Source organism: Schistocerca cancellata, unplaced genomic scaffold (genome assembly GCF_023864275.1).
Source record: "Schistocerca cancellata isolate TAMUIC-IGC-003103 unplaced genomic scaffold, iqSchCanc2.1 HiC_scaffold_684, whole genome shotgun sequence".
NCBI lineage: Eukaryota > Metazoa > Arthropoda > Insecta > Orthoptera > Acrididae > Schistocerca > Schistocerca cancellata.
Window position 1 is genome coordinate 41,037 of NW_026046695.1, and position 18,132 is coordinate 59,168.

Below are 18,132 nucleotides of genomic sequence, written 5' to 3' on the forward strand. Positions count from 1 at the left end.
TAGGGCTGAGCAACCGTCCGCGTCTAGGCCCGTTAGCTCAGTTGGTTAGAGCGTCGTGCTAATAACGCGAAGGTCGTGGGTTCGATCCCCCCACGGGCCAGTACGCTTTTACTACTACGAAAGGGCAGCGCCGATTTCAGCTGGCGAGTGTGATGACCAAAAGATCATCGCCCTGCGTGGACGTTGACAGAGGATCCGAACCCGACTTGTCGGGAAGCGCTACAGCGTCCGCTCGGCAATGGCCACAATATGTTGAATACGCTGGTTCTCATACGGCAAAGAGAAAATGAAAGAAAATGTCCGATTGCCGACGTGTAACAACTTTGGCCCTTGTCACTGCTTGGGCGGGTGACCGCATGGGAACACAGGGTACTGTTGGCAATTTTGCTTCCTATTTTTCTTTCTCCTTTCTTTTCGCAGCTGCAGCCCGATTCAGTCAGGGAGACGCCACCGTGTAATGAAGCGGCGTGCTGTGTGTCCAGCGCCTCGCCTCTCCTTGCCTCTCTCAGTCGTTTCTCGTGCTTGTCGTGTTGATATAGGCCGACTGGAGAGCGTCAGCTCTCGCGTCAGCTGAGCAAAGTCGAGACAAGTCGAGACATACTGTAGGCTGGTCTGTAGCGAGTAAGAGGGAGAAAAAACATTAATTTAACGGCGCGTGGCGAAAGTACTCATACGCAAAATTAAAAGCCTGCTGCGGTGGCCGGGAATCGAACCCGGATCAACTGCTTGGAAGGCAACTATGCTGACCATTACACCACCACCGCACAACCCGGCGCCCCCACGCCGCGCTGTGACGGCTTCCCGCCAGTCGGCAGCGGCCGATGGTGATCGTAGCCCTAGGCGCATTACGAGGTAGGCTAGGGGAGCACATGCGGATGCATTCGGACGGCGTATCCATGCACATTTCGCACCCTTTGGCAAGCGTCGGGGCCGGCGACGCAAGAAGACGCAGAGGACCGCCTTCTGGCGGCATTTTTAGGCAGTACAGTGCAGGATTCAGCGTCTGCAGCATTTTCTGGACAGAATGCTACGGCGCTTGACGGCAGTCCCACTTTATCTCGAGACACCTGCTCGGGAAGCAGCGTAAGATTGCTACTGGCCTCAGCATCGGTGGTTCAGTGGTAGAATGCTCGCCTGCCACGCGGGCGGCCCGGGTTCGATTCCCGGCCGATGCATCATTTTGCTTTTCCCGCGGTGCCGTGTGACTTGCGCGCTTGAGATGCACGATCCACAAGAATGTATAGCGGGATTCCCTTGAGAAGAACCGAGAACGCAGCACGCGCGGTTCCCCACAGCTTTCCTTTTCCTCTTCTCCCAGTAGAGCAAGAAGCCAAAAGCATTGCTCTGAGACTTTTGAGGTGCGCGCCTTGCCAGTCTGTATGCGCAAAGACGCTCGCAAAGAGAGAAGGGTGCCGACGCGGGACTCGGCACGAAATGTGCGAGAGACCATCCGATCCGTCGAACGAACGCCCAAATCCGGTGTGGTCTAGTGGCTAGGATACCTGGCTTTCACCCAGGAGGCCCGGGTTCGATTCCCGGTACCGGAACGGAATTTTTTCCACACGAATCGTCTCAAGTTTCAGCTGTGCGTGCTGCTCGCAATACAGCTACTGTTTCATGACCGCCAGCAGAACATGGACGAGCGGAGCAGACACACGGTGACCCTAGAAGTGGCGTGTGGCTTCATGCCACGTGTTTCCAGCGTAGGGCTGAGCAACCGTCCGCGTCGAGGCCCGTTAGCTCAGTTGGTTAGAGCGTCGTGCTAATAACGCGAAGGTCGTGGGTTCGATCCCCCCACGGGCCAGTACGCTTTTACTACTACGAAAGGGCAGCGCCGATTTCAGCTGGCGAGTGTGATGACCAAAAGATCATCGCCCTGCGTGGACGTTGACAGAGGATCCGAACCCGACTTGTCGGGAAGCGCTACAGCGTCCGCTCGGCAATGGCCACAATATGTTGAATACGCTGGTTCTCATACGGCAAAGAGAAAATGAAAGAAAATGTCCGATTGCCGACGTGTAACAACTTTGGCCCTTGTCACTGCTTGGGCGGGTGACCGCATGGGAACACAGGGTACTGTTGGCAATTTTGCTTCCTATTTTTCTTTCTCCTTTCTTTTCGCAGCTGCAGCCCGATTCAGTCAGGGAGACGCCACCGTGTAATGAAGCGGCGTGCTGTGTGTCCAGCGCCTCGCCTCTCCTTGCCTCTCTCAGTCGTTTCTCGTGCTTGTCGTGTTGATATAGGCCGACTGGAGAGCGTCAGCTCTCGCGTCAGCTGAGCAGTAGGCTGGTCTGCAGCGAGTAAGAGGGAGAAAAATCATTAATTTAACGGCGCGTGGCCAAAGTACTCATACGCAAATTTAAAAGCCTGCTGCAGTGACCGGGAATCGAACCCGGATCAACTGCTTGGAAGGCAACTATGCTGACCATTACACCACCACCGCACAACCCGGCGCCCCCACGCCGCGCTGTGACGGCTTCCCGCCAGTCGGCAGCGGCCGATGGTGATCGTAGCCCTAGGCGCATTACGAGGTAGGCTAGGGGAGCACATGCGGATGCATTCGGACGGCGTATCCATGCACATTTCGCACCCTTTGGCAAGCGTCGGGGCCGGCGACGCAAGAAGACGCAGAGGACCGCCTTCTGGCGGCATTTTTAGGCAGTACAGTGCAGGATTCAGCGTCTGCAGCATTTTCTGGACAGAATGCTACGGCGCTTGACGGCAGTCCCACTTTATCTCGAGACACCTGCTCGGGAAGCAGCGTAAGATTGCTACTGGCCTCAGCATCGGTGGTTCAGTGGTAGAATGCTCGCCTGCCACGCGGGCGGCCCGGGTTCGATTCCCGGCCGATGCATCATTTTGCTTTTCCCGCGGTGCCGTGTGACTTGCGCGCTTGAGATGCACGATCCACAAGAATGTATAGCGGGATTCCCTTGAGAAGAACCGAGAACGCAGCACGCGCGGTTCCCCACAGCTTTCCTTTTCCTCTTCTCCCAGTAGAGCAAGAAGCCAAAAGCATTGCTCTGAGACTTTTGAGGTGCGCGCCTTGCCAGTCTGTATGCGCAAAGACGCTCGCAAAGAGAGAAGGGTGCCGACGCGGGACTCGGCACGAAATGTGCGAGAGACCATCCGATCCGTCGAACGAACGCCCAAATCCGGTGTGGTCTAGTGGCTAGGATACCTGGCTTTCACCCAGGAGGCCCGGGTTCGATTCCCGGTACCGGAACGGAATTTTTTCCACACGAATCGTCTCAAGTTTCAGCTGTGCGTGCTGCTCGCAATACAGCTACTGTTTCATGACCGCCAGCAGAACATGGACGAGCGGAGCAGACACACGGTGACCCTAGAAGTGGCGTGTGGCTTCATGCCACGTGTTTCCAGCGTAGGGCTGAGCAACCGTCCGCGTCGAGGCCCGTTAGCTCAGTTGGTTAGAGCGTCGTGCTAATAACGCGAAGGTCGTGGGTTCGATCCCCCCACGGGCCAGTACGCTTTTACTACTACGAAAGGGCAGCGCCGATTTCAGCTGGCGAGTGTGATGACCAAAAGATCATCGCCCTGCGTGGACGTTGACAGAGGATCCGAACCCGACTTGTCGGGAAGCGCTACAGCGTCCGCTCGGCAATGGCCACAATATGTTGAATACGCTGGTTCTCATACGGCAAAGAGAAAATGAAAGAAAATGTCCGATTGCCGACGTGTAACAACTTTGGCCCTTGTCACTGCTTGGGCGGGTGACCGCATGGGAACACAGGGTACTGTTGGCAATTTTGCTTCCTATTTTTCTTTCTCCTTTCTTCTCGCAGCTGCAGCCCGATTCAGTCAGGGAGACGCCACCGTGTAATGAAGCGGCGTGCTGTGTGTCCAGCGCCTCGCCTCTCCTTGCCTCTCTCAGTCGTTTCTCGTGCTTGTCGTGTTGATATAGGCCGACTGGAGAGCGTCAGCTCTCGCGTCAGCTGAGCAGTAGGCTGGTCTGCAGCGAGTAAGAGGGAGAAAAATCATTAATTTAACGGCGCGTGGCCAAAGTACTCATACGCAAATTTAAAAGCCTGCTGCAGTGACCGGGAATCGAACCCGGATCAACTGCTTGGAAGGCAACTATGCTGACCATTACACCACCACCGCACAACCCGGCGCCCCCACGCCGCGCTGTGACGGCTTCCCGCCAGTCGGCAGCGGCCGATGGTGATCGTAGCCCTAGGCGCATTACGAGGTAGGCTAGGGGAGCACATGCGGATGCATTCGGACGGCGTATCCATGCACATTTCGCACCCTTTGGCAAGCGTCGGGGCCGGCGACGCAAGAAGACGCAGAGGACCGCCTTCTGGCGGCATTTTTAGGCAGTACAGTGCAGGATTCAGCGTCTGCAGCATTTTCTGGACAGAATGCTACGGCGCTTGACGGCAGTCCCACTTTATCTCGAGACACCTGCTCGGGAAGCAGCGTAAGATTGCTACTGGCCTCAGCATCGGTGGTTCAGTGGTAGAATGCTCGCCTGCCACGCGGGCGGCCCGGGTTCGATTCCCGGCCGATGCATCATTTTGCTTTTCCCGCGGTGCCGTGTGACTTGCGCGCTTGAGATGCACGATCCACAAGAATGTATAGCGGGATTCCCTTGAGAAGAACCGAGAACGCAGCACGCGCGGTTCCCCACAGCTTTCCTTTTCCTCTTCTCCCAGTAGAGCAAGAAGCCAAAAGCATTGCTCTGAGACTTTTGAGGTGCGCGCCTTGCCAGTCTGTATGCGCAAAGACGCTCGCAAAGAGAGAAGGGTGCCGACGCGGGACTCGGCACGAAATGTGCGAGAGACCATCCGATCCGTCGAACGAACGCCCAAATCCGGTGTGGTCTAGTGGCTAGGATACCTGGCTTTCACCCAGGAGGCCCGGGTTCGATTCCCGGTACCGGAACGGAATTTTTTCCACACGAATCGTCTCAAGTTTCAGCTGTGCGTGCTGCTCGCAATACAGCTACTGTTTCATGACCGCCAGCAGAACATGGACGAGCGGAGCAGACACACGGTGACCCTAGAAGTGGCGTGTGGCTTCATGCCACGTGTTTCCAGCGTAGGGCTGAGCAACCGTCCGCGTCGAGGCCCGTTAGCTCAGTTGGTTAGAGCGTCGTGCTAATAACGCGAAGGTCGTGGGTTCGATCCCCCCACGGGCCAGTACGCTTTTACTACTACGAAAGGGCAGCGCCGATTTCAGCTGGCGAGTGTGATGACCAAAAGATCATCGCCCTGCGTGGACGTTGACAGAGGATCCGAACCCGACTTGTCGGGAAGCGCTACAGCGTCCGCTCGGCAATGGCCACAATATGTTGAATACGCTGGTTCTCATACGGCAAAGAGAAAATGAAAGAAAATGTCCGATTGCCGACGTGTAACAACTTTGGCCCTTGTCACTGCTTGGGCGGGTGACCGCATGGGAACACAGGGTACTGTTGGCAATTTTGCTTCCTATTTTTCTTTCTCCTTTCTTTTCGCAGCTGCAGCCCGATTCAGTCAGGGAGACGCCACCGTGTAATGAAGCGGCGTGCTGTGTGTCCAGCGCCTCGCCTCTCCTTGCCTCTCTCAGTCGTTTCTCGTGCTTGTCGTGTTGATATAGGCCGACTGGAGAGCGTCAGCTCTCGCGTCAGCTGAGCAGTAGGCTGGTCTGCAGCGAGTAAGAGGGAGAAAAATCATTAATTTAACGGCGCGTGGCCAAAGTACTCATACGCAAATTTAAAAGCCTGCTGCAGTGACCGGGAATCGAACCCGGATCAACTGCTTGGAAGGCAACTATGCTGACCATTACACCACCACCGCACAACCCGGCGCCCCCACGCCGCGCTGTGACGGCTTCCCGCCAGTCGGCAGCGGCCGATGGTGATCGTAGCCCTAGGCGCATTACGAGGTAGGCTAGGGGAGCACATGCGGATGCATTCGGACGGCGTATCCATGCACATTTCGCACCCTTTGGCAAGCGTCGGGGCCGGCGACGCAAGAAGACGCAGAGGACCGCCTTCTGGCGGCATTTTTAGGCAGTACAGTGCAGGATTCAGCGTCTGCAGCATTTTCTGGACAGAATGCTACGGCGCTTGACGGCAGTCCCACTTTATCTCGAGACACCTGCTCGGGAAGCAGCGTAAGATTGCTACTGGCCTCAGCATCGGTGGTTCAGTGGTAGAATGCTCGCCTGCCACGCGGGCGGCCCGGGTTCGATTCCCGGCCGATGCATCATTTTGCTTTTCCCGCGGTGCCGTGTGACTTGCGCGCTTGAGATGCACGATCCACAAGAATGTATAGCGGGATTCCCTTGAGAAGAACCGAGAACGCAGCACGCGCGGTTCCCCACAGCTTTCCTTTTCCTCTTCTCCCAGTAGAGCAAGAAGCCAAAAGCATTGCTCTGAGACTTTTGAGGTGCGCGCCTTGCCAGCCTGTATGCGCAAAGACGCTCGCAAAGAGAGAAGGGTGCCGACGCGGGACTCGGCACGAAATGTGCGAGAGACCATCCGATCCGTCGAACGAACGCCCAAATCCGGTGTGGTCTAGTGGCTAGGATACCTGGCTTTCACCCAGGAGGCCCGGGTTCGATTCCCGGTACCGGAACGGAATTTTTTCCACACGAATCGTCTCAAGTTTCAGCTGTGCGTGCTGCTCGCAATACAGCTACTGTTTCATGACCGCCAGCAGAACATGGACGAGCGGAGCAGACACACGGTGACCCTAGAAGTGGCGTGTGGCTTCATGCCACGTGTTTCCAGCGTAGGGCTGAGCAACCGTCCGCGTCGAGGCCCGTTAGCTCAGTTGGTTAGAGCGTCGTGCTAATAAAGCGAAGGTCGTGGGTTCGATCCCCCCACGGGCCAGTACGCTTTTACTACTACGAAAGGGCAGCGCCGATTTCAGCTGGCGAGTGTGATGACCAAAAGATCATCGCCCTGCGTGGACGTTGACAGAGGATCCGAACCCGACTTGTCGGGAAGCGCTACAGCGTCCGCTCGGCAATGGCCACAATATGTTGAATACGCTGGTTCTCATACGGCAAAGAGAAAATGAAAGAAAATGTCCGATTGCCGACGTGTAACAACTTTGGCCCTTGTCACTGCTTGGGCGGGTGACCGCATGGGAACACAGGGTACTGTTGGCAATTTTGCTTCCTATTTTTCTTTCTCCTTTCTTTTCGCAGCTGCAGCCCGATTCAGTCAGGGAGACGCCACCGTGTAATGAAGCGGCGTGCTGTGTGTCCAGCGCCTCGCCTCTCCTTGCCTCTCTCAGTCGTTTCTCGTGCTTGTCGTGTTGATATAGGCCGACTGGAGAGCGTCAGCTCTCGCGTCAGCTGAGCAGTAGGCTGGTCTGCAGCGAGTAAGAGGGAGAAAAATCATTAATTTAACGGCGCGTGGCCAAAGTACTCATACGCAAATTTAAAAGCCTGCTGCAGTGACCGGGAATCGAACCCGGATCAACTGCTTGGAAGGCAACTATGCTGACCATTACACCACCACCGCACAACCCGGCGCCCCCACGCCGCGCTGTGACGGCTTCCCGCCAGTCGGCAGCGGCCGATGGTGATCGTAGCCCTAGGCGCATTACGAGGTAGGCTAGGGGAGCACATGCGGATGCATTCGGACGGCGTATCCATGCACATTTCGCACCCTTTGGCAAGCGTCGGGGCCGGCGACGCAAGAAGACGCAGAGGACCGCCTTCTGGCGGCATTTTTAGGCAGTACAGTGCAGGATTCAGCGTCTGCAGCATTTTCTGGACAGAATGCTACGGCGCTTGACGGCAGTCCCACTTTATCTCGAGACACCTGCTCGGGAAGCAGCGTAAGATTGCTACTGGCCTCAGCATCGGTGGTTCAGTGGTAGAATGCTCGCCTGCCACGCGGGCGGCCCGGGTTCGATTCCCGGCCGATGCATCATTTTGCTTTTCCCGCGGTGCCGTGTGACTTGCGCGCTTGAGATGCACGATCCACAAGAATGTATAGCGGGATTCCCTTGAGAAGAACCGAGAACGCAGCACGCGCGGTTCCCCACAGCTTTCCTTTTCCTCTTCTCCCAGTAGAGCAAGAAGCCAAAAGCATTGCTCTGAGACTTTTGAGGTGCGCGCCTTGCCAGTCTGTATGCGCAAAGACGCTCGCAAAGAGAGAAGGGTGCCGACGCGGGACTCGGCACGAAATGTGCGAGAGACCATCCGATCCGTCGAACGAACGCCCAAATCCGGTGTGGTCTAGTGGCTAGGATACCTGGCTTTCACCCAGGAGGCCCGGGTTCGATTCCCGGTACCGGAACGGAATTTTTTCCACACGAATCGTCTCAAGTTTCAGCTGTGCGTGCTGCTCGCAATACAGCTACTGTTTCATGACCGCCAGCAGAACATGGACGAGCGGAGCAGACACACGGTGACCCTAGAAGTGGCGTGTGGCTTCATGCCACGTGTTTCCAGCGTAGGGCTGAGCAACCGTCCGCGTCGAGGCCCGTTAGCTCAGTTGGTTAGAGCGTCGTGCTAATAACGCGAAGGTCGTGGGTTCGATCCCCCCACGGGCCAGTACGCTTTTACTACTACGAAAGGGCAGCGCCGATTTCAGCTGGCGAGTGTGATGACCAAAAGATCATCGCCCTGCGTGGACGTTGACAGAGGATCCGAACCCGACTTGTCGGGAAGCGCTACAGCGTCCGCTCGGCAATGGCCACAATATGTTGAATACGCTGGTTCTCATACGGCAAAGAGAAAATGAAAGAAAATGTCCGATTGCCGACGTGTAACAACTTTGGCCCTTGTCACTGCTTGGGCGGGTGACCGCATGGGAACACAGGGTACTGTTGGCAATTTTGCTTCCTATTTTTCTTTCTCCTTTCTTTTCGCAGCTGCAGCCCGATTCAGTCAGGGAGACGCCACCGTGTAATGAAGCGGCGTGCTGTGTGTCCAGCGCCTCGCCTCTCCTTGCCTCTCTCAGTCGTTTCTCGTGCTTGTCGTGTTGATATAGGCCGACTGGAGAGCGTCAGCTCTCGCGTCAGCTGAGCAAAGTCGAGACAAGTCGAGACATACTGTAGGCTGGTCTGTAGCGAGTAAGAGGGAGAAAAAACATTAATTTAACGGCGCGTGGCGAAAGTACTCATACGCAAAATTAAAAGCCTGCTGCGGTGGCCGGGAATCGAACCCGGATCAACTGCTTGGAAGGCAACTATGCTGACCATTACACCACCACCGCACAACCCGGCGCCCCCACGCCGCGCTGTGACGGCTTCCCGCCAGTCGGCAGCGGCCGATGGTGATCGTAGCCCTAGGCGCATTACGAGGTAGGCTAGGGGAGCACATGCGGATGCATTCGGACGGCGTATCCATGCACATTTCGCACCCTTTGGCAAGCGTCGGGGCCGGCGACGCAAGAAGACGCAGAGGACCGCCTTCTGGCGGCATTTTTAGGCAGTACAGTGCAGGATTCAGCGTCTGCAGCATTTTCTGGACAGAATGCTACGGCGCTTGACGGCAGTCCCACTTTATCTCGAGACACCTGCTCGGGAAGCAGCGTAAGATTGCTACTGGCCTCAGCATCGGTGGTTCAGTGGTAGAATGCTCGCCTGCCACGCGGGCGGCCCGGGTTCGATTCCCGGCCGATGCATCATTTTGCTTTTCCCGCGGTGCCGTGTGACTTGCGCGCTTGAGATGCACGATCCACAAGAATGTATAGCGGGATTCCCTTGAGAAGAACCGAGAACGCAGCACGCGCGGTTCCCCACAGCTTTCCTTTTCCTCTTCTCCCAGTAGAGCAAGAAGCCAAAAGCATTGCTCTGAGACTTTTGAGGTGCGCGCCTTGCCAGTCTGTATGCGCAAAGACGCTCGCAAAGAGAGAAGGGTGCCGACGCGGGACTCGGCACGAAATGTGCGAGAGACCATCCGATCCGTCGAACGAACGCCCAAATCCGGTGTGGTCTAGTGGCTAGGATACCTGGCTTTCACCCAGGAGGCCCGGGTTCGATTCCCGGTACCGGAACGGAATTTTTTCCACACGAATCGTCTCAAGTTTCAGCTGTGCGTGCTGCTCGCAATACAGCTACTGTTTCATGACCGCCAGCAGAACATGGACGAGCGGAGCAGACACACGGTGACCCTAGAAGTGGCGTGTGGCTTCATGCCACGTGTTTCCAGCGTAGGGCTGAGCAACCGTCCGCGTCGAGGCCCGTTAGCTCAGTTGGTTAGAGCGTCGTGCTAATAACGCGAAGGTCGTGGGTTCGATCCCCCCACGGGCCAGTACGCTTTTACTACTACGAAAGGGCAGCGCCGATTTCAGCTGGCGAGTGTGATGACCAAAAGATCATCGCCCTGCGTGGACGTTGACAGAGGATCCGAACCCGACTTGTCGGGAAGCGCTACAGCGTCCGCTCGGCAATGGCCACAATATGTTGAATACGCTGGTTCTCATACGGCAAAGAGAAAATGAAAGAAAATGTCCGATTGCCGACGTGTAACAACTTTGGCCCTTGTCACTGCTTGGGCGGGTGACCGCATGGGAACACAGGGTACTGTTGGCAATTTTGCTTCCTATTTTTCTTTCTCCTTTCTTTTCGCAGCTGCAGCCCGATTCAGTCAGGGAGACGCCACCGTGTAATGAAGCGGCGTGCTGTGTGTCCAGCGCCTCGCCTCTCCTTGCCTCTCTCAGTCGTTTCTCGTGCTTGTCGTGTTGATATAGGCCGACTGGAGAGCGTCAGCTCTCGCGTCAGCTGAGCAGTAGGCTGGTCTGCAGCGAGTAAGAGGGAGAAAAATCATTAATTTAACGGCGCGTGGCCAAAGTACTCATACGCAAATTTAAAAGCCTGCTGCAGTGACCGGGAATCGAACCCGGATCAACTGCTTGGAAGGCAACTATGCTGACCATTACACCACCACCGCACAACCCGGCGCCCCCACGCCGCGCTGTGACGGCTTCCCGCCAGTCGGCAGCGGCCGATGGTGATCGTAGCCCTAGGCGCATTACGAGGTAGGCTAGGGGAGCACATGCGGATGCATTCGGACGGCGTATCCATGCACATTTCGCACCCTTTGGCAAGCGTCGGGGCCGGCGACGCAAGAAGACGCAGAGGACCGCCTTCTGGCGGCATTTTTAGGCAGTACAGTGCAGGATTCAGCGTCTGCAGCATTTTCTGGACAGAATGCTACGGCGCTTGACGGCAGTCCCACTTTATCTCGAGACACCTGCTCGGGAAGCAGCGTAAGATTGCTACTGGCCTCAGCATCGGTGGTTCAGTGGTAGAATGCTCGCCTGCCACGCGGGCGGCCCGGGTTCGATTCCCGGCCGATGCATCATTTTGCTTTTCCCGCGGTGCCGTGTGACTTGCGCGCTTGAGATGCACGATCCACAAGAATGTATAGCGGGATTCCCTTGAGAAGAACCGAGAACGCAGCACGCGCGGTTCCCCACAGCTTTCCTTTTCCTCTTCTCCCAGTAGAGCAAGAAGCCAAAAGCATTGCTCTGAGACTTTTGAGGTGCGCGCCTTGCCAGTCTGTATGCGCAAAGACGCTCGCAAAGAGAGAAGGGTGCCGACGCGGGACTCGGCACGAAATGTGCGAGAGACCATCCGATCCGTCGAACGAACGCCCAAATCCGGTGTGGTCTAGTGGCTAGGATACCTGGCTTTCACCCAGGAGGCCCGGGTTCGATTCCCGGTACCGGAACGGAATTTTTTCCACACGAATCGTCTCAAGTTTCAGCTGTGCGTGCTGCTCGCAATACAGCTACTGTTTCATGACCGCCAGCAGAACATGGACGAGCGGAGCAGACACACGGTGACCCTAGAAGTGGCGTGTGGCTTCATGCCACGTGTTTCCAGCGTAGGGCTGAGCAACCGTCCGCGTCGAGGCCCGTTAGCTCAGTTGGTTAGAGCGTCGTGCTAATAACGCGAAGGTCGTGGGTTCGATCCCCCCACGGGCCAGTACGCTTTTACTACTACGAAAGGGCAGCGCCGATTTCAGCTGGCGAGTGTGATGACCAAAAGATCATCGCCCTGCGTGGACGTTGACAGAGGATCCGAACCCGACTTGTCGGGAAGCGCTACAGCGTCCGCTCGGCAATGGCCACAATATGTTGAATACGCTGGTTCTCATACGGCAAAGAGAAAATGAAAGAAAATGTCCGATTGCCGACGTGTAACAACTTTGGCCCTTGTCACTGCTTGGGCGGGTGACCGCATGGGAACACAGGGTACTGTTGGCAATTTTGCTTCCTATTTTTCTTTCTCCTTTCTTCTCGCAGCTGCAGCCCGATTCAGTCAGGGAGACGCCACCGTGTAATGAAGCGGCGTGCTGTGTGTCCAGCGCCTCGCCTCTCCTTGCCTCTCTCAGTCGTTTCTCGTGCTTGTCGTGTTGATATAGGCCGACTGGAGAGCGTCAGCTCTCGCGTCAGCTGAGCAGTAGGCTGGTCTGCAGCGAGTAAGAGGGAGAAAAATCATTAATTTAACGGCGCGTGGCCAAAGTACTCATACGCAAATTTAAAAGCCTGCTGCAGTGACCGGGAATCGAACCCGGATCAACTGCTTGGAAGGCAACTATGCTGACCATTACACCACCACCGCACAACCCGGCGCCCCCACGCCGCGCTGTGACGGCTTCCCGCCAGTCGGCAGCGGCCGATGGTGATCGTAGCCCTAGGCGCATTACGAGGTAGGCTAGGGGAGCACATGCGGATGCATTCGGACGGCGTATCCATGCACATTTCGCACCCTTTGGCAAGCGTCGGGGCCGGCGACGCAAGAAGACGCAGAGGACCGCCTTCTGGCGGCATTTTTAGGCAGTACAGTGCAGGATTCAGCGTCTGCAGCATTTTCTGGACAGAATGCTACGGCGCTTGACGGCAGTCCCACTTTATCTCGAGACACCTGCTCGGGAAGCAGCGTAAGATTGCTACTGGCCTCAGCATCGGTGGTTCAGTGGTAGAATGCTCGCCTGCCACGCGGGCGGCCCGGGTTCGATTCCCGGCCGATGCATCATTTTGCTTTTCCCGCGGTGCCGTGTGACTTGCGCGCTTGAGATGCACGATCCACAAGAATGTATAGCGGGATTCCCTTGAGAAGAACCGAGAACGCAGCACGCGCGGTTCCCCACAGCTTTCCTTTTCCTCTTCTCCCAGTAGAGCAAGAAGCCAAAAGCATTGCTCTGAGACTTTTGAGGTGCGCGCCTTGCCAGTCTGTATGCGCAAAGACGCTCGCAAAGAGAGAAGGGTGCCGACGCGGGACTCGGCACGAAATGTGCGAGAGACCATCCGATCCGTCGAACGAACGCCCAAATCCGGTGTGGTCTAGTGGCTAGGATACCTGGCTTTCACCCAGGAGGCCCGGGTTCGATTCCCGGTACCGGAACGGAATTTTTTCCACACGAATCGTCTCAAGTTTCAGCTGTGCGTGCTGCTCGCAATACAGCTACTGTTTCATGACCGCCAGCAGAACATGGACGAGCGGAGCAGACACACGGTGACCCTAGAAGTGGCGTGTGGCTTCATGCCACGTGTTTCCAGCGTAGGGCTGAGCAACCGTCCGCGTCGAGGCCCGTTAGCTCAGTTGGTTAGAGCGTCGTGCTAATAACGCGAAGGTCGTGGGTTCGATCCCCCCACGGGCCAGTACGCTTTTACTACTACGAAAGGGCAGCGCCGATTTCAGCTGGCGAGTGTGATGACCAAAAGATCATCGCCCTGCGTGGACGTTGACAGAGGATCCGAACCCGACTTGTCGGGAAGCGCTACAGCGTCCGCTCGGCAATGGCCACAATATGTTGAATACGCTGGTTCTCATACGGCAAAGAGAAAATGAAAGAAAATGTCCGATTGCCGACGTGTAACAACTTTGGCCCTTGTCACTGCTTGGGCGGGTGACCGCATGGGAACACAGGGTACTGTTGGCAATTTTGCTTCCTATTTTTCTTTCTCCTTTCTTTTCGCAGCTGCAGCCCGATTCAGTCAGGGAGACGCCACCGTGTAATGAAGCGGCGTGCTGTGTGTCCAGCGCCTCGCCTCTCCTTGCCTCTCTCAGTCGTTTCTCGTGCTTGTCGTGTTGATATAGGCCGACTGGAGAGCGTCAGCTCTCGCGTCAGCTGAGCAGTAGGCTGGTCTGCAGCGAGTAAGAGGGAGAAAAATCATTAATTTAACGGCGCGTGGCCAAAGTACTCATACGCAAATTTAAAAGCCTGCTGCAGTGACCGGGAATCGAACCCGGATCAACTGCTTGGAAGGCAACTATGCTGACCATTACACCACCACCGCACAACCCGGCGCCCCCACGCCGCGCTGTGACGGCTTCCCGCCAGTCGGCAGCGGCCGATGGTGATCGTAGCCCTAGGCGCATTACGAGGTAGGCTAGGGGAGCACATGCGGATGCATTCGGACGGCGTATCCATGCACATTTCGCACCCTTTGGCAAGCGTCGGGGCCGGCGACGCAAGAAGACGCAGAGGACCGCCTTCTGGCGGCATTTTTAGGCAGTACAGTGCAGGATTCAGCGTCTGCAGCATTTTCTGGACAGAATGCTACGGCGCTTGACGGCAGTCCCACTTTATCTCGAGACACCTGCTCGGGAAGCAGCGTAAGATTGCTACTGGCCTCAGCATCGGTGGTTCAGTGGTAGAATGCTCGCCTGCCACGCGGGCGGCCCGGGTTCGATTCCCGGCCGATGCATCATTTTGCTTTTCCCGCGGTGCCGTGTGACTTGCGCGCTTGAGATGCACGATCCACAAGAATGTATAGCGGGATTCCCTTGAGAAGAACCGAGAACGCAGCACGCGCGGTTCCCCACAGCTTTCCTTTTCCTCTTCTCCCAGTAGAGCAAGAAGCCAAAAGCATTGCTCTGAGACTTTTGAGGTGCGCGCCTTGCCAGCCTGTATGCGCAAAGACGCTCGCAAAGAGAGAAGGGTGCCGACGCGGGACTCGGCACGAAATGTGCGAGAGACCATCCGATCCGTCGAACGAACGCCCAAATCCGGTGTGGTCTAGTGGCTAGGATACCTGGCTTTCACCCAGGAGGCCCGGGTTCGATTCCCGGTACCGGAACGGAATTTTTTCCACACGAATCGTCTCAAGTTTCAGCTGTGCGTGCTGCTCGCAATACAGCTACTGTTTCATGACCGCCAGCAGAACATGGACGAGCGGAGCAGACACACGGTGACCCTAGAAGTGGCGTGTGGCTTCATGCCACGTGTTTCCAGCGTAGGGCTGAGCAACCGTCCGCGTCGAGGCCCGTTAGCTCAGTTGGTTAGAGCGTCGTGCTAATAACGCGAAGGTCGTGGGTTCGATCCCCCCACGGGCCAGTACGCTTTTACTACTACGAAAGGGCAGCGCCGATTTCAGCTGGCGAGTGTGATGACCAAAAGATCATCGCCCTGCGTGGACGTTGACAGAGGATCCGAACCCGACTTGTCGGGAAGCGCTACAGCGTCCGCTCGGCAATGGCCACAATATGTTGAATACGCTGGTTCTCATACGGCAAAGAGAAAATGAAAGAAAATGTCCGATTGCCGACGTGTAACAACTTTGGCCCTTGTCACTGCTTGGGCGGGTGACCGCATGGGAACACAGGGTACTGTTGGCAATTTTGCTTCCTATTTTTCTTTCTCCTTTCTTTTCGCAGCTGCAGCCCGATTCAGTCAGGGAGACGCCACCGTGTAATGAAGCGGCGTGCTGTGTGTCCAGCGCCTCGCCTCTCCTTGCCTCTCTCAGTCGTTTCTCGTGCTTGTCGTGTTGATATAGGCCGACTGGAGAGCGTCAGCTCTCGCGTCAGCTGAGCAGTAGGCTGGTCTGCAGCGAGTAAGAGGGAGAAAAATCATTAATTTAACGGCGCGTGGCCAAAGTACTCATACGCAAATTTAAAAGCCTGCTGCAGTGACCGGGAATCGAACCCGGATCAACTGCTTGGAAGGCAACTATGCTGACCATTACACCACCACCGCACAACCCGGCGCCCCCACGCCGCGCTGTGACGGCTTCCCGCCAGTCGGCAGCGGCCGATGGTGATCGTAGCCCTAGGCGCATTACGAGGTAGGCTAGGGGAGCACATGCGGATGCATTCGGACGGCGTATCCATGCACATTTCGCACCCTTTGGCAAGCGTCGGGGCCGGCGACGCAAGAAGACGCAGAGGACCGCCTTCTGGCGGCATTTTTAGGCAGTACAGTGCAGGATTCAGCGTCTGCAGCATTTTCTGGACAGAATGCTACGGCGCTTGACGGCAGTCCCACTTTATCTCGAGACACCTGCTCGGGAAGCAGCGTAAGATTGCTACTGGCCTCAGCATCGGTGGTTCAGTGGTAGAATGCTCGCCTGCCACGCGGGCGGCCCGGGTTCGATTCCCGGCCGATGCATCATTTTGCTTTTCCCGCGGTGCCGTGTGACTTGCGCGCTTGAGATGCACGATCCACAAGAATGTATAGCGGGATTCCCTTGAGAAGAACCGAGAACGCAGCACGCGCGGTTCCCCACAGCTTTCCTTTTCCTCTTCTCCCAGTAGAGCAAGAAGCCAAAAGCATTGCTCTGAGACTTTTGAGGTGCGCGCCTTGCCAGTCTGTATGCGCAAAGACGCTCGCAAAGAGAGAAGGGTGCCGACGCGGGACTCGGCACGAAATGTGCGAGAGACCATCCGATCCGTCGAACGAACGCCCAAATCCGGTGTGGTCTAGTGGCTAGGATACCTGGCTTTCACCCAGGAGGCCCGGGTTCGATTCCCGGTACCGGAACGGAATTTTTTCCACACGAATCGTCTCAAGTTTCAGCTGTGCGTGCTGCTCGCAATACAGCTACTGTTTCATGACCGCCAGCAGAACATGGACGAGCGGAGCAGACACACGGTGACCCTAGAAGTGGCGTGTGGCTTCATGCCACGTGTTTCCAGCGTAGGGCTGAGCAACCGTCCGCGTCGAGGCCCGTTAGCTCAGTTGGTTAGAGCGTCGTGCTAATAACGCGAAGGTCGTGGGTTCGATCCCCCCACGGGCCAGTACGCTTTTACTACTACGAAAGGGCAGCGCCGATTTCAGCTGGCGAGTGTGATGACCAAAAGATCATCGCCCTGCGTGGACGTTGACAGAGGATCCGAACCCGACTTGTCGGGAAGCGCTACAGCGTCCGCTCGGCAATGGCCACAATATGTTGAATACGCTGGTTCTCATACGGCAAAGAGAAAATGAAAGAAAATGTCCGATTGCCGACGTGTAACAACTTTGGCCCTTGTCACTGCTTGGGCGGGTGACCGCATGGGAACACAGGGTACTGTTGGCAATTTTGCTTCCTATTTTTCTTTCTCCTTTCTTTTCGCAGCTGCAGCCCGATTCAGTCAGGGAGACGCCACCGTGTAATGAAGCGGCGTGCTGTGTGTCCAGCGCCTCGCCTCTCCTTGCCTCTCTCAGTCGTTTCTCGTGCTTGTCGTGTTGATATAGGCCGACTGGAGAGCGTCAGCTCTCGCGTCAGCTGAGCAAAGTCGAGACAAGTCGAGACATACTGTAGGCTGGTCTGTAGCGAGTAAGAGGGAGAAAAAACATTAATTTAACGGCGCGTGGCGAAAGTACTCATACGCAAAATTAAAAGCCTGCTGCGGTGGCCGGGAATCGAACCCGGATCAACTGCTTGGAAGGCAACTATGCTGACCATTACACCACCACCGCACAACCCGGCGCCCCCACGCCGCGCTGTGACGGCTTCCCGCCAGTCGGCAGCGGCCGATGGTGATCGTAGCCCTAGGCGCATTACGAGGTAGGCTAGGGGAGCACATGCGGATGCATTCGGACGGCGTATCCATGCACATTTCGCACCCTTTGGCAAGCGTCGGGGCCGGCGACGCAAGAAGACGCAGAGGACCGCCTTCTGGCGGCATTTTTAGGCAGTACAGTGCAGGATTCAGCGTCTGCAGCATTTTCTGGACAGAATGCTACGGCGCTTGACGGCAGTCCCACTTTATCTCGAGACACCTGCTCGGGAAGCAGCGTAAGATTGCTACTGGCCTCAGCATCGGTGGTTCAGTGGTAGAATGCTCGCCTGCCACGCGGGCGGCCCGGGTTCGATTCCCGGCCGATGCATCATTTTGCTTTTCCCGCGGTGCCGTGTGACTTGCGCGCTTGAGATGCACGATCCACAAGAATGTATAGCGGGATTCCCTTGAGAAGAACCGAGAACGCAGCACGCGCGGTTCCCCA

The 18,132-nt window shown here is 56.5% G+C and overlaps 43 non-coding genes across 43 annotated transcripts; 32 read left to right on the forward strand and 11 right to left on the reverse strand.

The window, feature by feature from the left end:
• Nucleotides 1–26: 26 nt before the first annotated feature.
• Nucleotides 27–100, forward strand: Trnai-aau (transfer RNA isoleucine (anticodon AAU)). Its single transcript has one exon. It is a non-coding gene; the product is annotated as a tRNA-Ile (tRNA).
• A 592-nt stretch (nucleotides 101–692) lies between these two features.
• On the reverse strand, nucleotides 693–764 carry Trnag-ucc (transfer RNA glycine (anticodon UCC)). The gene has a single exon. It is a non-coding gene; the product is annotated as a tRNA-Gly (tRNA).
• A 340-nt stretch (nucleotides 765–1,104) lies between these two features.
• Nucleotides 1,105–1,175, forward strand: Trnag-gcc (transfer RNA glycine (anticodon GCC)). Its single transcript has one exon. It is a non-coding gene; the product is annotated as a tRNA-Gly (tRNA).
• Nucleotides 1,176–1,475: 300 nt separating this feature from the next.
• Trnae-uuc (transfer RNA glutamic acid (anticodon UUC)) lies at nucleotides 1,476–1,547 on the forward strand. The gene has a single exon. It is a non-coding gene; the product is annotated as a tRNA-Glu (tRNA).
• Nucleotides 1,548–1,730: 183 nt separating this feature from the next.
• On the forward strand, nucleotides 1,731–1,804 carry Trnai-aau (transfer RNA isoleucine (anticodon AAU)). Its single transcript has one exon. It is a non-coding gene; the product is annotated as a tRNA-Ile (tRNA).
• Nucleotides 1,805–2,371: 567 nt separating this feature from the next.
• Trnag-ucc (transfer RNA glycine (anticodon UCC)) lies at nucleotides 2,372–2,443 on the reverse strand. The gene has a single exon. It is a non-coding gene; the product is annotated as a tRNA-Gly (tRNA).
• Nucleotides 2,444–2,783: 340 nt separating this feature from the next.
• On the forward strand, nucleotides 2,784–2,854 carry Trnag-gcc (transfer RNA glycine (anticodon GCC)). Its single transcript has one exon. It is a non-coding gene; the product is annotated as a tRNA-Gly (tRNA).
• Nucleotides 2,855–3,154: 300 nt separating this feature from the next.
• Trnae-uuc (transfer RNA glutamic acid (anticodon UUC)) lies at nucleotides 3,155–3,226 on the forward strand. The gene has a single exon. It is a non-coding gene; the product is annotated as a tRNA-Glu (tRNA).
• Nucleotides 3,227–3,409: 183 nt separating this feature from the next.
• Trnai-aau (transfer RNA isoleucine (anticodon AAU)) lies at nucleotides 3,410–3,483 on the forward strand. Its single transcript has one exon. It is a non-coding gene; the product is annotated as a tRNA-Ile (tRNA).
• Nucleotides 3,484–4,050: 567 nt separating this feature from the next.
• On the reverse strand, nucleotides 4,051–4,122 carry Trnag-ucc (transfer RNA glycine (anticodon UCC)). Its single transcript has one exon. It is a non-coding gene; the product is annotated as a tRNA-Gly (tRNA).
• A 340-nt stretch (nucleotides 4,123–4,462) lies between these two features.
• On the forward strand, nucleotides 4,463–4,533 carry Trnag-gcc (transfer RNA glycine (anticodon GCC)). Its single transcript has one exon. It is a non-coding gene; the product is annotated as a tRNA-Gly (tRNA).
• Nucleotides 4,534–4,833: 300 nt separating this feature from the next.
• Trnae-uuc (transfer RNA glutamic acid (anticodon UUC)) lies at nucleotides 4,834–4,905 on the forward strand. The gene has a single exon. It is a non-coding gene; the product is annotated as a tRNA-Glu (tRNA).
• A 183-nt stretch (nucleotides 4,906–5,088) lies between these two features.
• Nucleotides 5,089–5,162, forward strand: Trnai-aau (transfer RNA isoleucine (anticodon AAU)). The gene has a single exon. It is a non-coding gene; the product is annotated as a tRNA-Ile (tRNA).
• A 567-nt stretch (nucleotides 5,163–5,729) lies between these two features.
• Nucleotides 5,730–5,801, reverse strand: Trnag-ucc (transfer RNA glycine (anticodon UCC)). The gene has a single exon. It is a non-coding gene; the product is annotated as a tRNA-Gly (tRNA).
• Nucleotides 5,802–6,141: 340 nt separating this feature from the next.
• Nucleotides 6,142–6,212, forward strand: Trnag-gcc (transfer RNA glycine (anticodon GCC)). Its single transcript has one exon. It is a non-coding gene; the product is annotated as a tRNA-Gly (tRNA).
• Nucleotides 6,213–6,512: 300 nt separating this feature from the next.
• On the forward strand, nucleotides 6,513–6,584 carry Trnae-uuc (transfer RNA glutamic acid (anticodon UUC)). Its single transcript has one exon. It is a non-coding gene; the product is annotated as a tRNA-Glu (tRNA).
• A 183-nt stretch (nucleotides 6,585–6,767) lies between these two features.
• On the forward strand, nucleotides 6,768–6,841 carry Trnai-aau (transfer RNA isoleucine (anticodon AAU)). The gene has a single exon. It is a non-coding gene; the product is annotated as a tRNA-Ile (tRNA).
• Nucleotides 6,842–7,408: 567 nt separating this feature from the next.
• Trnag-ucc (transfer RNA glycine (anticodon UCC)) lies at nucleotides 7,409–7,480 on the reverse strand. The gene has a single exon. It is a non-coding gene; the product is annotated as a tRNA-Gly (tRNA).
• A 340-nt stretch (nucleotides 7,481–7,820) lies between these two features.
• Nucleotides 7,821–7,891, forward strand: Trnag-gcc (transfer RNA glycine (anticodon GCC)). The gene has a single exon. It is a non-coding gene; the product is annotated as a tRNA-Gly (tRNA).
• Nucleotides 7,892–8,191: 300 nt separating this feature from the next.
• On the forward strand, nucleotides 8,192–8,263 carry Trnae-uuc (transfer RNA glutamic acid (anticodon UUC)). Its single transcript has one exon. It is a non-coding gene; the product is annotated as a tRNA-Glu (tRNA).
• Nucleotides 8,264–8,446: 183 nt separating this feature from the next.
• Nucleotides 8,447–8,520, forward strand: Trnai-aau (transfer RNA isoleucine (anticodon AAU)). The gene has a single exon. It is a non-coding gene; the product is annotated as a tRNA-Ile (tRNA).
• Nucleotides 8,521–9,112: 592 nt separating this feature from the next.
• On the reverse strand, nucleotides 9,113–9,184 carry Trnag-ucc (transfer RNA glycine (anticodon UCC)). Its single transcript has one exon. It is a non-coding gene; the product is annotated as a tRNA-Gly (tRNA).
• Nucleotides 9,185–9,524: 340 nt separating this feature from the next.
• Trnag-gcc (transfer RNA glycine (anticodon GCC)) lies at nucleotides 9,525–9,595 on the forward strand. Its single transcript has one exon. It is a non-coding gene; the product is annotated as a tRNA-Gly (tRNA).
• Nucleotides 9,596–9,895: 300 nt separating this feature from the next.
• On the forward strand, nucleotides 9,896–9,967 carry Trnae-uuc (transfer RNA glutamic acid (anticodon UUC)). The gene has a single exon. It is a non-coding gene; the product is annotated as a tRNA-Glu (tRNA).
• A 183-nt stretch (nucleotides 9,968–10,150) lies between these two features.
• Nucleotides 10,151–10,224, forward strand: Trnai-aau (transfer RNA isoleucine (anticodon AAU)). The gene has a single exon. It is a non-coding gene; the product is annotated as a tRNA-Ile (tRNA).
• Nucleotides 10,225–10,791: 567 nt separating this feature from the next.
• On the reverse strand, nucleotides 10,792–10,863 carry Trnag-ucc (transfer RNA glycine (anticodon UCC)). The gene has a single exon. It is a non-coding gene; the product is annotated as a tRNA-Gly (tRNA).
• A 340-nt stretch (nucleotides 10,864–11,203) lies between these two features.
• Trnag-gcc (transfer RNA glycine (anticodon GCC)) lies at nucleotides 11,204–11,274 on the forward strand. The gene has a single exon. It is a non-coding gene; the product is annotated as a tRNA-Gly (tRNA).
• Nucleotides 11,275–11,574: 300 nt separating this feature from the next.
• Trnae-uuc (transfer RNA glutamic acid (anticodon UUC)) lies at nucleotides 11,575–11,646 on the forward strand. Its single transcript has one exon. It is a non-coding gene; the product is annotated as a tRNA-Glu (tRNA).
• Nucleotides 11,647–11,829: 183 nt separating this feature from the next.
• On the forward strand, nucleotides 11,830–11,903 carry Trnai-aau (transfer RNA isoleucine (anticodon AAU)). The gene has a single exon. It is a non-coding gene; the product is annotated as a tRNA-Ile (tRNA).
• Nucleotides 11,904–12,470: 567 nt separating this feature from the next.
• On the reverse strand, nucleotides 12,471–12,542 carry Trnag-ucc (transfer RNA glycine (anticodon UCC)). Its single transcript has one exon. It is a non-coding gene; the product is annotated as a tRNA-Gly (tRNA).
• A 340-nt stretch (nucleotides 12,543–12,882) lies between these two features.
• Nucleotides 12,883–12,953, forward strand: Trnag-gcc (transfer RNA glycine (anticodon GCC)). Its single transcript has one exon. It is a non-coding gene; the product is annotated as a tRNA-Gly (tRNA).
• Nucleotides 12,954–13,253: 300 nt separating this feature from the next.
• Nucleotides 13,254–13,325, forward strand: Trnae-uuc (transfer RNA glutamic acid (anticodon UUC)). The gene has a single exon. It is a non-coding gene; the product is annotated as a tRNA-Glu (tRNA).
• A 183-nt stretch (nucleotides 13,326–13,508) lies between these two features.
• Trnai-aau (transfer RNA isoleucine (anticodon AAU)) lies at nucleotides 13,509–13,582 on the forward strand. The gene has a single exon. It is a non-coding gene; the product is annotated as a tRNA-Ile (tRNA).
• Nucleotides 13,583–14,149: 567 nt separating this feature from the next.
• Trnag-ucc (transfer RNA glycine (anticodon UCC)) lies at nucleotides 14,150–14,221 on the reverse strand. Its single transcript has one exon. It is a non-coding gene; the product is annotated as a tRNA-Gly (tRNA).
• A 340-nt stretch (nucleotides 14,222–14,561) lies between these two features.
• Trnag-gcc (transfer RNA glycine (anticodon GCC)) lies at nucleotides 14,562–14,632 on the forward strand. Its single transcript has one exon. It is a non-coding gene; the product is annotated as a tRNA-Gly (tRNA).
• Nucleotides 14,633–14,932: 300 nt separating this feature from the next.
• Nucleotides 14,933–15,004, forward strand: Trnae-uuc (transfer RNA glutamic acid (anticodon UUC)). Its single transcript has one exon. It is a non-coding gene; the product is annotated as a tRNA-Glu (tRNA).
• A 183-nt stretch (nucleotides 15,005–15,187) lies between these two features.
• Nucleotides 15,188–15,261, forward strand: Trnai-aau (transfer RNA isoleucine (anticodon AAU)). Its single transcript has one exon. It is a non-coding gene; the product is annotated as a tRNA-Ile (tRNA).
• Nucleotides 15,262–15,828: 567 nt separating this feature from the next.
• On the reverse strand, nucleotides 15,829–15,900 carry Trnag-ucc (transfer RNA glycine (anticodon UCC)). The gene has a single exon. It is a non-coding gene; the product is annotated as a tRNA-Gly (tRNA).
• Nucleotides 15,901–16,240: 340 nt separating this feature from the next.
• On the forward strand, nucleotides 16,241–16,311 carry Trnag-gcc (transfer RNA glycine (anticodon GCC)). The gene has a single exon. It is a non-coding gene; the product is annotated as a tRNA-Gly (tRNA).
• A 300-nt stretch (nucleotides 16,312–16,611) lies between these two features.
• On the forward strand, nucleotides 16,612–16,683 carry Trnae-uuc (transfer RNA glutamic acid (anticodon UUC)). The gene has a single exon. It is a non-coding gene; the product is annotated as a tRNA-Glu (tRNA).
• Nucleotides 16,684–16,866: 183 nt separating this feature from the next.
• Trnai-aau (transfer RNA isoleucine (anticodon AAU)) lies at nucleotides 16,867–16,940 on the forward strand. The gene has a single exon. It is a non-coding gene; the product is annotated as a tRNA-Ile (tRNA).
• A 592-nt stretch (nucleotides 16,941–17,532) lies between these two features.
• Trnag-ucc (transfer RNA glycine (anticodon UCC)) lies at nucleotides 17,533–17,604 on the reverse strand. Its single transcript has one exon. It is a non-coding gene; the product is annotated as a tRNA-Gly (tRNA).
• Nucleotides 17,605–17,944: 340 nt separating this feature from the next.
• Nucleotides 17,945–18,015, forward strand: Trnag-gcc (transfer RNA glycine (anticodon GCC)). Its single transcript has one exon. It is a non-coding gene; the product is annotated as a tRNA-Gly (tRNA).
• Nucleotides 18,016–18,132: the final 117 nt, after the last annotated feature.